This window comes from Ascaphus truei, chromosome 2 (assembly GCF_040206685.1).
Source record: "Ascaphus truei isolate aAscTru1 chromosome 2, aAscTru1.hap1, whole genome shotgun sequence".
In the NCBI taxonomy this organism is placed as follows: domain Eukaryota; kingdom Metazoa; phylum Chordata; class Amphibia; order Anura; family Ascaphidae; genus Ascaphus; species Ascaphus truei.
This window is the reverse complement of record NC_134484.1, coordinates 399,461,855-399,476,409: the sequence shown is the minus strand read 5'-3', so window position 1 is coordinate 399,476,409 and position 14,555 is coordinate 399,461,855. Positions and strand designations below refer to the sequence as shown.

At 45.9% G+C, this 14,555-nt stretch overlaps 1 protein-coding gene across 5 annotated transcripts in view; it reads left to right on the top strand.

Annotated features, from left to right (window-relative positions):
* The window catches only part of DYNC1I1 (dynein cytoplasmic 1 intermediate chain 1), a 576,993-nt gene that overhangs the window by 432,641 nt on the left and 129,797 nt on the right, over positions 1-14,555 (top strand). The gene's annotated exons all lie outside the window — the stretch shown is intronic.

Below are 14,555 nucleotides of genomic sequence, written 5' to 3'. Positions count from 1 at the left end.
GTGCACGATGGCTGCTTGTCATCACTTGGGGTACATTACCGTGCAGCTTGATGAATAGTGTCAGGATAATGCAAGTGGTTTAACTCATAAAATGAGACATCATTGGATAATGTTTCACTGGGGTTTTTTGTTTGCCTTCCTCTGGATCAAAATACTGTAACTACAAATATAGGGAAAGTATCTGTCGTCTACATTTAGCATAGGTTGAACTTGATGGACAAATATCTTTTGTTACCTCATCTACTATGTAACTCTGTAATGTTAGTATCTTGGCCCCTGAGCATGTCCTGACCCCCCCTCCCCCTTTTTTTAGCGTTAAAATTATGTTTTTCTTAATCTCTAGCTTCTGATGCCTATATAACCTTTAGTCTACAGAGCACTCTGCGGAGAGCTACATTTTAACCTCCAGGACACCTCATATTTATAATGCTTATATCTCATAAAGTAACAAAGAAGAGAGAGGGAGTAGGCGGTATGATAACTTTTAGTGGACCAACAAGTACAGTAGTTGACATGTTACAAGCTTTCAAACTTCTCAGGGTCCTTGATCCGGTATGGCAGAATTACAGAAACACTGTATATAATAATGTTGTATCTGTATTTCTGCCACAAAGTAATAACATATATAGAGATTACATAAAACACCGGTTTTCTGACACACACAAGTAAAAACAAGGTGAAACACAGCAAATAAAGCAGATGCAGAGAGACAGTAATATAATAAAGTGAGCTGGTGATTTTAGTTAGTAATTCTAAGGGCCTATGTACTAAACTGTGATAAAATCAGTGCATTCTCAAACGACTTTGCATTGATTTATCACACACTAAAACATGGTATGGGGTATGGGGTGCCGTATTGCCGCCATTTTTAAATCCTCCGTATCACGTGACTTGGGGATTTAAATACTGGAGAAGATACTGGCACCCCATACCGGGGCCTTTAACTGGGGAAGCAGGGGGTCCCCGAGGCTGAAATCAATGCGGTTCAGCTAAGGAGACCCCCTGCTCCCGCACACTATTAATAAAAATTACATTAAAGCAGCTTCATTACCCCTTAATTACTATAGGGGTTACTAACTGCGAAGGTGATTAATGGGTTAGTGGCTATTAGATTGTATTTTTGATTATTATGTTGCTGCCAATGGAGGACATGGACAGTGATGAGGATGAGGATGGCCTTCATCATGGCAGGGGTAAGTAGAAGTTTTATTTACTTTATGCTGGATAATGTTTTCTTTTAAACGGGCAAATGCACTATTATCCATATCTGGATAATAGTAATTTACCCATTACTGTACTGTATGTATTGGGGGGGGGGGTGTATTTATTTGAATGTACTGCAATTTTTTTTTCTGCACAGGATGGATACAGCAGGCCGGCGTGGTCCGGCAGGGACCACCAAGGACCATCGGACACCATTCGGGGACCACCGGCGGCCTCTGGTATCAATCCTGTGCAGAAAAAAAAAAATGCTTTTATGCATCTCTCAATATTTTTAGCGCCAACCTAAAGCTGGTGCTAAAATATTGAGAGATTTTAAAGGTCTTTTTTTTTTTGGCCTGTCACATGACTTTTTTGGCTCTGGTTGTTAATGGTCGTTAAAGAAAATGATTGCGCTGCTTTGTGAATAGCAAAGGAGGCAGTATCGTGCAATAAGGGCATTTATCGACCATTAAACCACTTATCACAGTTTTGTGCATAGGCCCCCTAGTCTTATAAAAGATAAAGACAGTGGGCCGTATTTACTATGCAGTGTTCTGCCATAAGGCTGCATTTATAGTCCCGGCGACGGCGAGGTCACATCAAAACAAGTGTATTGAATCTGTCGCGTGCGCCTAGTAGGAGCGCAGTGACGCCTGGGTCGCGATCGCTGGAAGTCAATGAATATTGATTTTTCAGCGACTGCAGCGTCAGCGGCCACGTGAGCGGTTCAGTCAATGAGGGCGAACTGCTCACGGCCAGGCCCCCGGTTGCCATCTCTTATCTCTAACACTATAAGCAAAAATTGCTGCTACAACGGTGACAGATGTCGTCACGCTGTCGCTTCGCCGTCATTGTAGCCAGGACTAAAAGCGCGGCCTGTGGCAGTTTCGGTGCTGGAATACATTACAGCCTATTCAAATAAATGGACTGTAAGGTGTCTTCCAAAAGGTGTCTCATGGCAGAAGACTTCTTGTTAGATCTGCTTCTCTATCCCAGAAGAGGTAAAGTGTTTGTACAGCTATGAGCACTCAATGAGAAGTAGAGATCAAAACTAAGTATGCAGTGACAGTGGTCTGACCCCATATCCCATTCCTCATACGGTGCCTTAGACTTGTCAACCCAAAAACACTGTATGCTGTGGGAAGCCAGCGGAATAACTTCCGGCAGATTGTAGGGTTTTATTTATTTTAAAATAAAAGTAGTTCAATTAAGTATGTGTCTGGCAGATGCCACAGTGAATATTTGTGTCCCTGTTCTGTTATACCGTTGCCACCTTTGTGCATATCCATCATGTAAAACCAAAATGAGTGCTCACATCTATGATAGCTCCCTCCCCCTGGTTTCCATAAAAAGCAGACCACATCTACTCCCTGGTTGACAATTTAATGTTCCCTGTGGAGTACACATGAGGTACCTGTGAGATACGATAATAGTTGGATTAACTACATGTGTGAGCAGCGAACAGTGAGCAGCTCCAAAGTATGATGTGATACTGATAGAACCCATCAGCTGGGTTGCTAGAGCTGTTGCCTAGAAAATCAGTGGTTGTAGGTTTTAGTCCTGTTGGGTCTAACCCCATTCCAGTAAAGGTTGTTGCCTTAGGCTTATAAAATCTATATAGTTGGAATGAAAACCCCATTTAGGAAGTGTGGAACGGGACTCATTCACATATACTTTGCATATGCATTAGCAGATCTCCCAGCCAGATACCTCAGGTGGACTCCTTTTTCAGCACCACAGGCATGTCTCCGTAATTTGTTTGAAGGGATATATTTACAATTGAAGACACTGCTAAATGTCCCCCCTCTCTCCCTCCCCTTCTCTCTCTCCCTCTTCCCCTTCTCTCTCTCTCTCTTCCCCTTCTCTCTTCCCCCTCTTCTCTCTTAATGTATTCAATTACGGATTTGAATTAATCCAATTGGCTTTTTAGTACCCAAAACAATCCGCAAAATTCCGAGGAACGGATTTGGACTGGTTCGCCCATCCCTCTCCCCATCCCTCTCCCAATTCCACAAAAAAATCAAGCGCAACTTATTTGAAGAATATGTGTTTAAATTAATCTAATTAAGTGAAACCCATAATCGCACACATACAAATACAAAAGTAGATAAGACAACCCCTAATTCATGAGGTGCGGCTCTGTAGACACCTTCCACAAGGTCAATCAAACAAAATACTTTGAAAAACAAAGCACAACTCCCAATGGACGTAAAGGGAAGAAAGACACAACACAATAGTGCAATATAACTAAATCCAATAAAAATAGCCCAGTGGTCATGTAATATATACACTCACAAGAGGAACATCCTTTTCAGTGTTTTGAAAGTAATGGTCTTGAGATATTGTTCCTTATGGACGTCAAATCATGCACAGAGCTTTCAGATGAGAAAGATAAAACAAGTACATGGTGTCATTCTATAAAATATTTTATAGTATAAAAGATATAATATGTGCCCTCACAAACATCATAGGTAAAAAAGCATTCAGAGCTTGCAGGCTACAACAGCTGAGACATCCTGATCTCTCCCCTTCACTGCACCCTTGTGACTCATACGAAGATGTCACTTTCTGTTTTGCCTGATGGGGACGGGTCAATCCTCTCCCTCCTCCTGGATTTATTTACTGTATAAAATATTTTACCAGGAAGTAATACATTGAGAGTTACCTCTCGTTTTCAAGTATGTCCTGGGCATAGCACCAATGCTGTACTCTAATATCGCCCTATGTGTTTCACTAGAGACCAGCTTACTCAGGGACTAATGGATTCGGATGAACTCCATTGCACTTTAAATAATATCCCGTAATGAAGTAATCACGTCCCGTTGTACAATAAAATACGTCCTAAGTTCATCTTGGCAACTCTTGATTTAGCTAATGTTAATGTAATTGCCCATAAGGATACAATTACAATTGATACATTAAAATGTACATACAGTACATAAACCCTACCAAATACATATACATAATAACCATATTGATTAAAATAGCACATTAAGAACAAACCCCTTCCAAATCCCTGGAAAGCAGACCTAACGAAGGGACTACATGGCCAGAAATGTAAATTGTCTTTTAGTACACCCAAAAAAACGGTTTACATTAGTTGTACTGCTAATTCTAATTAAGATCACCCAACATGTTATAACCTAGTTTTGCTGCGTTTTCTATTTGCAATGTAGTTTGGCTTCCTCATTCACAAAATTGGTTACAGCAGATCCCTACCAACATTTTTTGGTACTTTTACATCCACTGCAAATTTAATTCCATGCAGTCTTTACATTTTCACTAATCCCATAAATCTCTTCACTTAATATAGGTTTAAAATCTATTTTTCCATATATACATACTCCACCACCTCTTCTATTTGCCTGACCCCTCTGAAAAGGGAGTAACTCTCTAAATTAAGTGGACAGTCATATATTTCATCCCACCATGTTTCAGTAATGCATATCATATCATTTTGGACTTTACTGGCTATTGTTTCAACCTTCCCCATTTTATCTGACATCTTGCAAGCATGCACTTAAGGTTGTTGCCAGTCTGTACTATTGTTTTGGATGTTCTATTATTTGTTAGCTTATCTACTCCTGCCTTTTCCCTCCCATGGATTGTAGTCTCTATAGGTCAGGCCTGCACAACACACGGTCCGCGGGCCACATGCGGCCCGCCTGCACTCACTATGCGGCCCGCGGCGGCTTTCTGCTCTCCCTCACTCCCGAGTCCACTCTCCCGCACCCCCCGCGAGCCCGCACCCCCCTACGAGCCCGCTGTCACCATCCCCCGCGAACCCGCTGTCACCCTCCCCCGTGAGCCAGCTCTCCCCCTCGCAGGGTAGCAGAGCGCTCTAGCATTGAGGCACTTCCTGCCTGCTGCTTGCTAGAGCGGGCGTGCACTCTTGCCTGCTCTGCTGCCGCCTCCTCCACCGCAAACCAAGGTAAGGTAACGTAAGGTAGGGTAGGGAAGGGGGGGCACGATTTGAAGTGCAGGGGGGGGTGATTTGAAGTGCAGGGGGGATTGATGTGAGGTGCAGGGAGGGTTGATGTGAGGTGCTGGGGGGTTGATGTGAGGTGCTGGGGGCTTGATGTGAGGTGCAGGGGGGGTTGATGTGAGGTGCTGGGGGGTTAATGTGAGGTGCTGGGGGGTTAATGTGAGGTGCTGAGGGCTTGATGTGTGGTGCAGGGGGGCTTGATGTGAGGTGCTGGGGGCTTGATGTGAGGTGCTGGGGGCTTGATGTGAGGTGCTGGGGGGCTTGATGTGTGGTGCAGGGGGATTGATGTGTGGTGCAGGGGGGCTTGATGTGTGGTGCAGGGGGGGTTAATGTGAGGTGCTGGAGGCTTGATGTGAGGTGCAGGGGGCTTGATGTGAGGTGCAGGAGGCTTGATGTGAGGTGCAGGGAGCTTGATGTGAGGTACAGGGGGAGTTGATGTGAGGTGCAGGGGGGAGAGTGGTGTGAGGTGCAGGGGGAGAGTTATGGGAGGTGCAGGGGGGAGAATGATGTGAGGTGCAGGGGGAGAGTGATGGGAGGTGCAAGGGGGAGAATGATGGGAGGTGCAGGGGGGAGAATGATGTGAGGTGCAGGGGGGGTGGGATGTGTGTGGTGTGCAGGGGGGTATTGTGTATTTGATGTGGAGGGGGAGTATTATGTGAGTGGGTGAGGGGGAGAGATGGGGGTACGAGAGATAGATAGGGAGTATCGCAAAGGTTGATAGTGAGGGGTGCTGGGGGAGATATGAGGATGATGATGAGGGGTGCTGGGGGAGATATATGAGGTTGATGATGATTTTACCCGTGCGGCCCAATTTTTTTTTCCTTCGAGCAGTTCGGCCCTTCTCACGTTACGAGTTGTGCAGGCCTGCTATAGGTTTTCCAGTGTTATCTGTATTTAATATGGGCACCTCCCTGCTTGATAAACTATCCCTTCCCTCCACTCCACCCCCATGACTCATAGCTCTTTCCCAGTTCCTGTCTTTTCTGTCTAGCCCATTATTCCTTAGGATAAAATCTCCTCCAGCCTTATAACCTTCCTCTCCCCAACACAGAAGATCCCTGCAATCCATCCCTACTATAAAAATAGCACCTCTCAAGGAAGGACTCCCAGTGCTCTAAAAATCTAACCCTCCCTCCCCCGCCCCCCCCATGCTACAATAATTTCTTAGCCATGCATTAACCTCCTTAAGCTCTAACTGCCTCCTGGGTTAGCACAAGGCTTTGTTTTTATTTCTGAAAATATTAACTTTAAAGTCATTCCCTTAAGCTTGCAGCCTAGATCTCTAAAACATGTATAACCCCCTGTGTTATGAGCGCCACACATACTCCCACTGACCCCGGCTGGTTCCTCTCCATTGTGCTCTGGACATGTGACTGTAATGGACATGAGAGCAGCCAATAATAACAGCTGTGGAAGAGGCGGGACTATGAGGGAGAGGAGTCTTTAACAAAGGGGGCGGCCATTTTGGGTCAGATCTACATGGACCTGAGTGCAATCAGGTTCAGTCAAGGATTGCAGAGAGTGCACATGAGCACGTGGCATTAGGAGCATAGAGCTACAGTGCGAGATGTGGATGAGTGTTCCAGCAACATCGGTGGAGACCCTCAACGGCTATAAAGCACAGAATTACCGAAGCGCAGTTAGTACACAATGAGCTCCCACGCTGTGCCAACACCATCACAAGCCAACATACCCGGGCTTGGGTGGCTAATACACTACTGACATTGATTCACACCCGCGCAGAGTTACTGGGGATTGTGTTGTATTTATATACTGTGTGGGGTGATCCTCATATGAAGACCACAGGGTACCTAAGTGATTTAGTGTATAAGTAAACTTTTTGTATCACCAATATACCGTGTCCGTGTTCTTCTCGCTGTCTGGCCATAGGCCATATGTGGCCCTTTATTAATAAAGACTCAAGCCCCTGCCTCAGCAATAATCATGAGTCTGAGAGCGAAAAGAAGAAGGGTTACATAGTTTTTTAGGAACCACCATTCTGCTTTACATTTGTCATTGGTGTGAACATGTACTAAGACCGGCGGGTCATGCAGGCCAGTCCCAACAATCTGTCTAGCTCATCTGCAATAAACCGAACCTGAGTGCTCGGAAGACAACAAACTGTCCGTCACGGAAACAGATTGGAGTTCCCTCCAACCTGCATAGGTCTCTGAGTGCACTCTGTGCTGGAGGAATTATTCCCCCGGCTGCTAGAGGAATCAGTCTCCCCAAGCCTTGCCATTCTTTCCCTGACGCCCCCAATATCATCATTCAATCTGGCAAATCTATTGGGATGGGTCAGCAGAGCTTCCCTGACTCTTACCCCTGTTTCCCCTGCTAATTGTTCCCACCTACCTACCTGTTCCTGATCCTCACTCAGCGCTCCACTCTCTGCACCACTAGCCCCAGACAGGGCCTGCTCAGTAAGCAATACTCATTTCAAGATTGCTAATGTCACTCAGTGTTGCAAGTTGCTTCCATATCAACACAACTGACACTCCAAAGAGACCATATCTCACATATCCCATAGAGGTATGATCCTTGGAATAGCTACTCCAAGTGCACATGCATGTGGCAAGATATGCATTGAGTAGTATTCTCTATGAGGCTCAAACATATTATGCTGTTTACAAACAAGTGATAACTGCTAATTAGTTCTCTAATCTAACTACCTTGTTTATATTCTTATTTGTTTAAACTCCTTTTGGTTTTAACCCCGCACTTAATCCAACTGTATGTAACCCTGTGTAATTTTGGGGTTACATGCCTTTCTCCTCCTGTGCAATAATCCCTGTTAAAAGAGCAGGTTTGCCAGGAGTAATCATGGGGTTTGCCCTCACTTCATATGCTGTGTATTATTTACTGAAGGAAGTGACATCAGACTCTGTGTCCACTAACAGTGACACAGGGGTGGTGCAAACTGAAGCTATACAATATGCAACACTTCCTGAATTTAGTGTGTGCCTCACCATCTGAGTGAGGTGAGTCTATCCAGCAAACTGTTAGGGCTCTGGCAGTGTTTGTGGCCCTCCCTCTAGGGAGTGGTGTGGAAGACTATACTTCTTACTTCATTAGGGAGTAGGGGAAGAGTTAGAACTGCTTTCGGGGCCCTTGCCTGGGAGTGTAAGGTCAGGGACTTCCATTGGGTTGGCAACCTGAGAATGAGTGGCTAGACGACCAAGCCCCTATGATGGGCGGTTGTCCATGTCTGCTGTTAATAAAGGATGCCAAAGAAAGATATCGCTTCTGTCCTGTGTGTGGAGTCACTAAGGAAGAAGGTGCACATAGAGGTTCTCTTTCAGAGACTCCTGTCTGCTACGCTGGGGATCTGGAAGAGATGGAGGCGCGGTACCATGAGTGAGTATAACTCAACATTACCTCACAAGCCAGTCCTGATGCTATTCCCCTTAATACCATCAAGCGGAAGACTCAGGAGTCCTGTAAGCCAGCAGGTGCACCACACTATAGCCATGTGTAACCAGAGTAGTATTTCCCTAGAGGGGCCAATCTGCGATTGGGGGGTGGGGGGGAAACCCGTTACATTTTGGAGGCGCTGCTGAGATTGGCAACAGGACAGGCTTTCAGCTAGGTGACCTGATGTAGGAACATGTATGCTTCCAGGAAAGTGCTGCGGAGTGGAATGGAGCTTAGGGGTAGTCAGGGGTAGATTGTCTGCTCGCAAAGCACACCCTAAATGTCCCTGATTGGTGTGATATAGTTCTGGAGACAAGGCTATTGCTTGGGTCACCTGGAGGATGGTAGTTGTTTGAAGCCTACGGGGTAGCCTGTTAACTTGGCCAGGAACACCTGGTATGGGTCAACGCTATGTATAACCGACAATAGGTGACATGTTAAGTACAGTGGGACTGATCCTAAGTACGTCTAGCCAGTAACCAGATTGTACACCAAAAGGCACTTACACTGGACTGATACCGTGTGCACCATACAGAGAAAGAGTTTAGCCTAGCCTGAGATAGTGCAATACATCAGAGATATATACACTTGAGATACATATAGATGTGAACGCTGGCTTACTTTATTGCATCAGCATGGTGGCCGCCCAGCATAGGAGCACCATGTGCGATTTTAGCAAAGAAGTAAAAATGGCGACTATATGTGATGTGGTCCCGCGCGGGGCGGAGAGTCCAAAATGGATGAGAGACGCACGTGCTGTGTGGACAGCGGAGGAATCGGGCGCAGAGACGCCTATACTGAGTAGGCTGTGGAGTGGCGCGAAAGCTGTGGCCACACCCTTTCTGTCCTGTTTGAATTCCCTGAGTGTTTCAGAACAGGAGATCAGTGAGGACATTGCAATTACATGTGAAATGTCGGACAACGTATCTGAGTGTCAGTCGGTGATTACCGAGCAAATTAAAGCTGCGGTGAGTGTGGACTGCAAAGTAATCAAAGATGGCGGTTCCCGCCACCCTGAGAAACCGCGTGGGCAGAGTGCAGAGAGATATTCTGCAGTGACTTGGCCTGGAATTGGCGCAAAAGCTGAAGTCCCGCCCCCCTATACTGTGATAGGCTCAGAGACGATTCTGAGTCATGATGTGCCACTGTGGGACCCTCCTCTAATCTCCACCAGAGGGAGGGATCACTGCACCCACCAATTGAAAGCTGATTTGAGTAAAGGAGGAGCCGGATGTGAGCTTCCTATCCTTCAGTTGCGAAGAGCTGGCGAGCAAGAGAGACTGTTGTGTCGTGGGTCTCCCTTACCCAGCGCAACTACTGACTGTGCCATGGCAGACTTTGCTATACACCCCTACCAACTTCCAGGAGGCTTCCTGGTATTGAAGACGGGTGATTGAGAAATTCTCCGGTGTCTATGCATTCAGTGTAGACTACTGGGCGGAGAATCCAGTACGACGGCGAGGTGCCCTCAATGCGGCATCCACTACTTGTGGGCCATGGAGCCATTCGTACCTGGGCACGCAGAGGCGGGAGGAACTACAGCCATGCTGACGGCCGTAGAATCACCAAAGATCAAGACAGAGAAGAGAGACCCCGAAGAATGGGGATGGCTCCTGATGGTAGCGCCGAAGAAAGAGAGCATAGAGGCCTGTGACCGTAGTGGGAAACTGGAGCCTCAATGCCAGTCCCCTGAGGAGGTACCCTTACCCTCTTCGGCATCATCCTCGTCGGACGACAACCATGGGAGCAGTACATCGGTGGTGATGCGCCTACCGGAGGACCACTGCAGCGGTGCTGTGGAAGAAGAGCGGCTTACCTGTGATTTGGGCCCGCTACAGATCGACATCCCTCACCAACAAACGCTGGTGTGACCGGAGCAGCGGAAGAGTCCCATGGCCGTGGCAACTCCCAGTGCAGCAGAGGGAAATCCGGAGATGGGACTGGAGGAAGAGGAGACCATTGCAAGCCGGCGGAGTGGTGAGGAACCTCCTTACTCCCCACAGGCTCCAATGGAGGCGGCCGTAGTGAAGGTCCCAACCAAGGCCCAAGCGGAGCCGAGAAGCGTCACGGGACATCCAGTGCCGGACGTCGAAATAGAAGAGGAAGTTCCGGGATGGGACGACTCCACCCAAGATGGCGCCACCTCGCGAGAGGAAGATGACGTCACTTCCGGGTTTAGCAGCACAACTGACCGGGAGCATCCGGCAGCGGCGCTGAGCAGCAAACGTCTAGTACAGCAGGATGGAGAGAAATATCGGCAGGCTATGCGAGGCTGATCTACCTGCCAAAGCGTAGGAACACTTCCCCATTCCCCTTGGCCAGTGCCAAGGCCAATTCCCCTGCCCCTATCCCTACCATGTCACATTTGGGGTCATGTTCGAGCCAAGGGTGGTCTGGGGAGTCACGGGACACATCTGAGGAGCGGCCTGTGTCGGCCATGGACTGGGGGGACTGTAATCCTTCGGATGAGGGATCTGGTAAGGAGGTAGTACCATATGTGAAACCACCTAAGATGAATCCTACTATCTACACCCACATTGTTTGAGGGAGGCCTAAGCGTTATGGGGCCTCTACACATTCTAGTATCACATCTGGGGTCTCGTCAGGAGAGGACTCAGAAGGGCATGAGACTGCCCTGGTGGTGCGAAACCAATTGCGGGATCATAGCACTAAGTGGTGGGCTCCGTTATATGAGGGTTACTCTGAATGGTTGGACCACACTAGATTCATTCTGATGCGAGGAGATGTGATTGATCACTGGTGGGATGTGGGTATGTACTCGGCTGAGGAAGGCCAACAGAAGCTAGTGAGGAGATGGGATGAAATCCAAAAGGGGATAGTCAACCCTAAAGGGTCCTCTATTTTGTATGATATTATTGCCCCTGAAGAACCACTGTCCTGGGTACTGCCAGGTAAAGCGGGAAACAGGAAACTGGCGAGCGTAAGCAGGGCTGAGAGAGCCATAGTGGCTAGGTATAAGCAGTCTCATGGCTTTGAGTATCCATATGTTCCTGAGCCTATAATGCAGGAAATTGAGGACAACCGGGATACATGGTTAAGGGAAGCGGTGGAGAACTACCTTAAATCTAAATCTAGTCACTCTGAGTACCAAACTGAGGCTAGTGTATGTTATCTCATGCGTGTCAGGAGTGTAGGCAGGAACACTTACAAGCACAAGTTAGAATACAGACCAGAGAATGGGCCGCCCAGATCATATAGTGTCACCATTATTGATCACAACAGGCGAGAAGTTAAGAAACCTGATCCCAGGCACTATTATTGAGTGGATTCTCCGAGGGAGTAGTCCTAGTGATGGGAGGGTAAAATGAATATGCTCTGTATTACAGTAATGCACTTGTGTTGTATTTGTATGTTTGTATTAATGTGAATTTTGTATTGTTATGTTGCAGGTTGTCTGTTTGAGGGAAGACCCTGCAAATTTTGAACCAAGTGGGGCCCATTGGATCCACCAGAGGGAGATTGTAGCCCTCTGTAATTTTGGGGTTACATGCCTTTCTCCTCCTGTGCAATAATCCCTGTTAAAAGGGCAGGTTTGCCAGGAGTAATCATGGGGTTTGCCCTCACTTCATATGCTGTGTATTATTTAGTGAAGGAAGTGACATCAAACTCTGTGTCCACTAACAGTTACACAGGGGTGGTGCCTACTGAAGCTATATGATATGCAGCACTTCCTGAATTTAGTGTGTGTGCCCCACCATCTGAGTGAGGTGAGTCTATTTAGCAACCTGTCAGGGCTCTGGCAGGGTTTGTGGCCCTCCCATTAGGGAGTGGTGTGGAAGACTATACCTCTTACTTCATTAGGGAGTAGGGGAAGAGTTAGACCTGCTTTCGGGGCCCTTGTCTGGGAGTGTAAGGTCAGGGACTTCCTTTGGGTTGGCAACCTGAGAATCAGTGGCTAGATGACCAAGCCACTATGATGGGCGGCTGTCCATGTCTGCTGTTAATAAAGGATGCCAAAGAAAGATATCGCTTCTGTCCTGTGTGTGGAGTCACTAAGGAAGAAGGTGCACATAGAGGTTCTCTTTCAGAGACTCCTCCCTGCTACGCTGGGGATCTGGAAGAGATGGAGGAGCTATACCATGAGTGAGTATAACTCAACATTACCTCACAAGCCAGTCCTGATGCTATTCCCCTTAATACCATCAAGCGGGAGACTCAGGAGTCCGGTAAGCCAGCAGGTGCACCACACTATAGCCATGTGTAACCAGAGTAGTATTTCCCTAGAGGGGCCAATCTCCGATTGGGGGGGGGGGGGAAACCCGTTACATGAACATTAACCAAACTGCATCTCAGCCAAGTGCTCATATAGAATAATTTATGAAATTATCAAATTGTATTTGAAATTCATAAGGTTTTAATTATTAAATGCACATTCGTTGTCAATCAGTTATTTTTTTTTATAAAATTAAATTAATTTAATGTGCTTTTCTGTTGATATATTGCAAACATTGCTTTAATACAGAATGTGTAATTGATTTACAAAGTCTTATAAAATGCTGCACTGGAATCCTGAGAGGTAGAGAAACTTGATTTGTAAGAGATCATTAGTGATTCTGTTCCCCGGGAGTATTTTATTGCTTACATTAGTATTAGTGAGGGCAATGTTAGCCATGCTCGCAAACAACTTATGTTATAGCACAAGAAATGAAATAGAGACAAAGATTTTTGTAAGTCAGAACTGCTGGTTCTGATCCCTGAAATATTGTTGTCATCCTTGGCATTCCAGTTGCCTGTAGTGTTAATATTAGCTGAGGAAGAGAAGATGGTTGTAGTCGGAGTGAGGTGTAGTCGGAGGTACTGTATCTGTGCACTAACCTTTGTCTATGTTTTATCAACTGTCTGTGGGAGTGAGAGACGAGAGGCACATTGTGACAGTGTGGAGGATGGGGATAGGTGCTAATATCTGTGGAGGTGAATGAGTGGGGAGGAGGAGAAACTGGAGAATATCATAGTAGAGAACAGGAGGGGAAGTAGAAAAGTGACATTTGCACAGAAGTCTGAGCGGTGAGGGTCAGATAATTTCTAAACTTGTTCAAAAGTATTTAAGCAGGCATAGCACTTTTGATGTAAATACAAGAATAGGCATTTTTAGCAGGTTTGCAAGCATTTAACTTAGCTGGCAAAAAAATGACTATCATAATTTCCACATTTTAAAGCAAAAACCATACCTCCAAATATATCAAATCCTACCTGATACTTAAAAATTATTGTTTTGCATTGATTTGCATTTTAAGAAAATTCGTTTTTTTTTTATTAAAACCGGCATATGGACCCTGATGCAATTTTTTTAAGTGTACTAAATGAAATCCACAGTGTAAGAAGATACAGGTAGAAATAATTATTTTATAGATGATGTCTACATATTCAGCATCCCAGAATGGTGAAAATAATAATCATCCATTTCCCGCTTAGTGCTTTGCACAATCTCTTTTCTCTCTCCATCCCAGTAAACGGCCATCTAAACATACCATTCCACAATGGCCACTGCTGGCTTTTCTTCATTCATTTTCCCTTTGAAAGGAGAGCATCCAATACTATTTTACAATGCCCTCGCCTTCACAATGTGCACTATGTAAGGTTCAACTGAAGCGCAATGATTGGACAGTGCAGGATTTCGCTTCTGCAGAAAGTTTGAAGAAAATCTTTATCAGGACAACCAACTATGATTTGTATAATTTTCTTACAAATGATTATAGAAAGTGTAGTCTTCCACTGATAAATGTTATAGTGTATTTTGAAGGAGGGCACTCTTCCTGCTTCCTGGGCTTACTCTGTGATTGGTTTTATTTGAATGAATCACTGATTCCTTAGAATAGCAGACATGGCCGTCTGGCCATCTTAAAACAAGTAGAGCTCCAGGAGAAAGGCCAATTGCCTTCCAAATGTTTGCTAGGTAACAGAACACTAGATGTTGGCTTTGTTTTTCTTACCC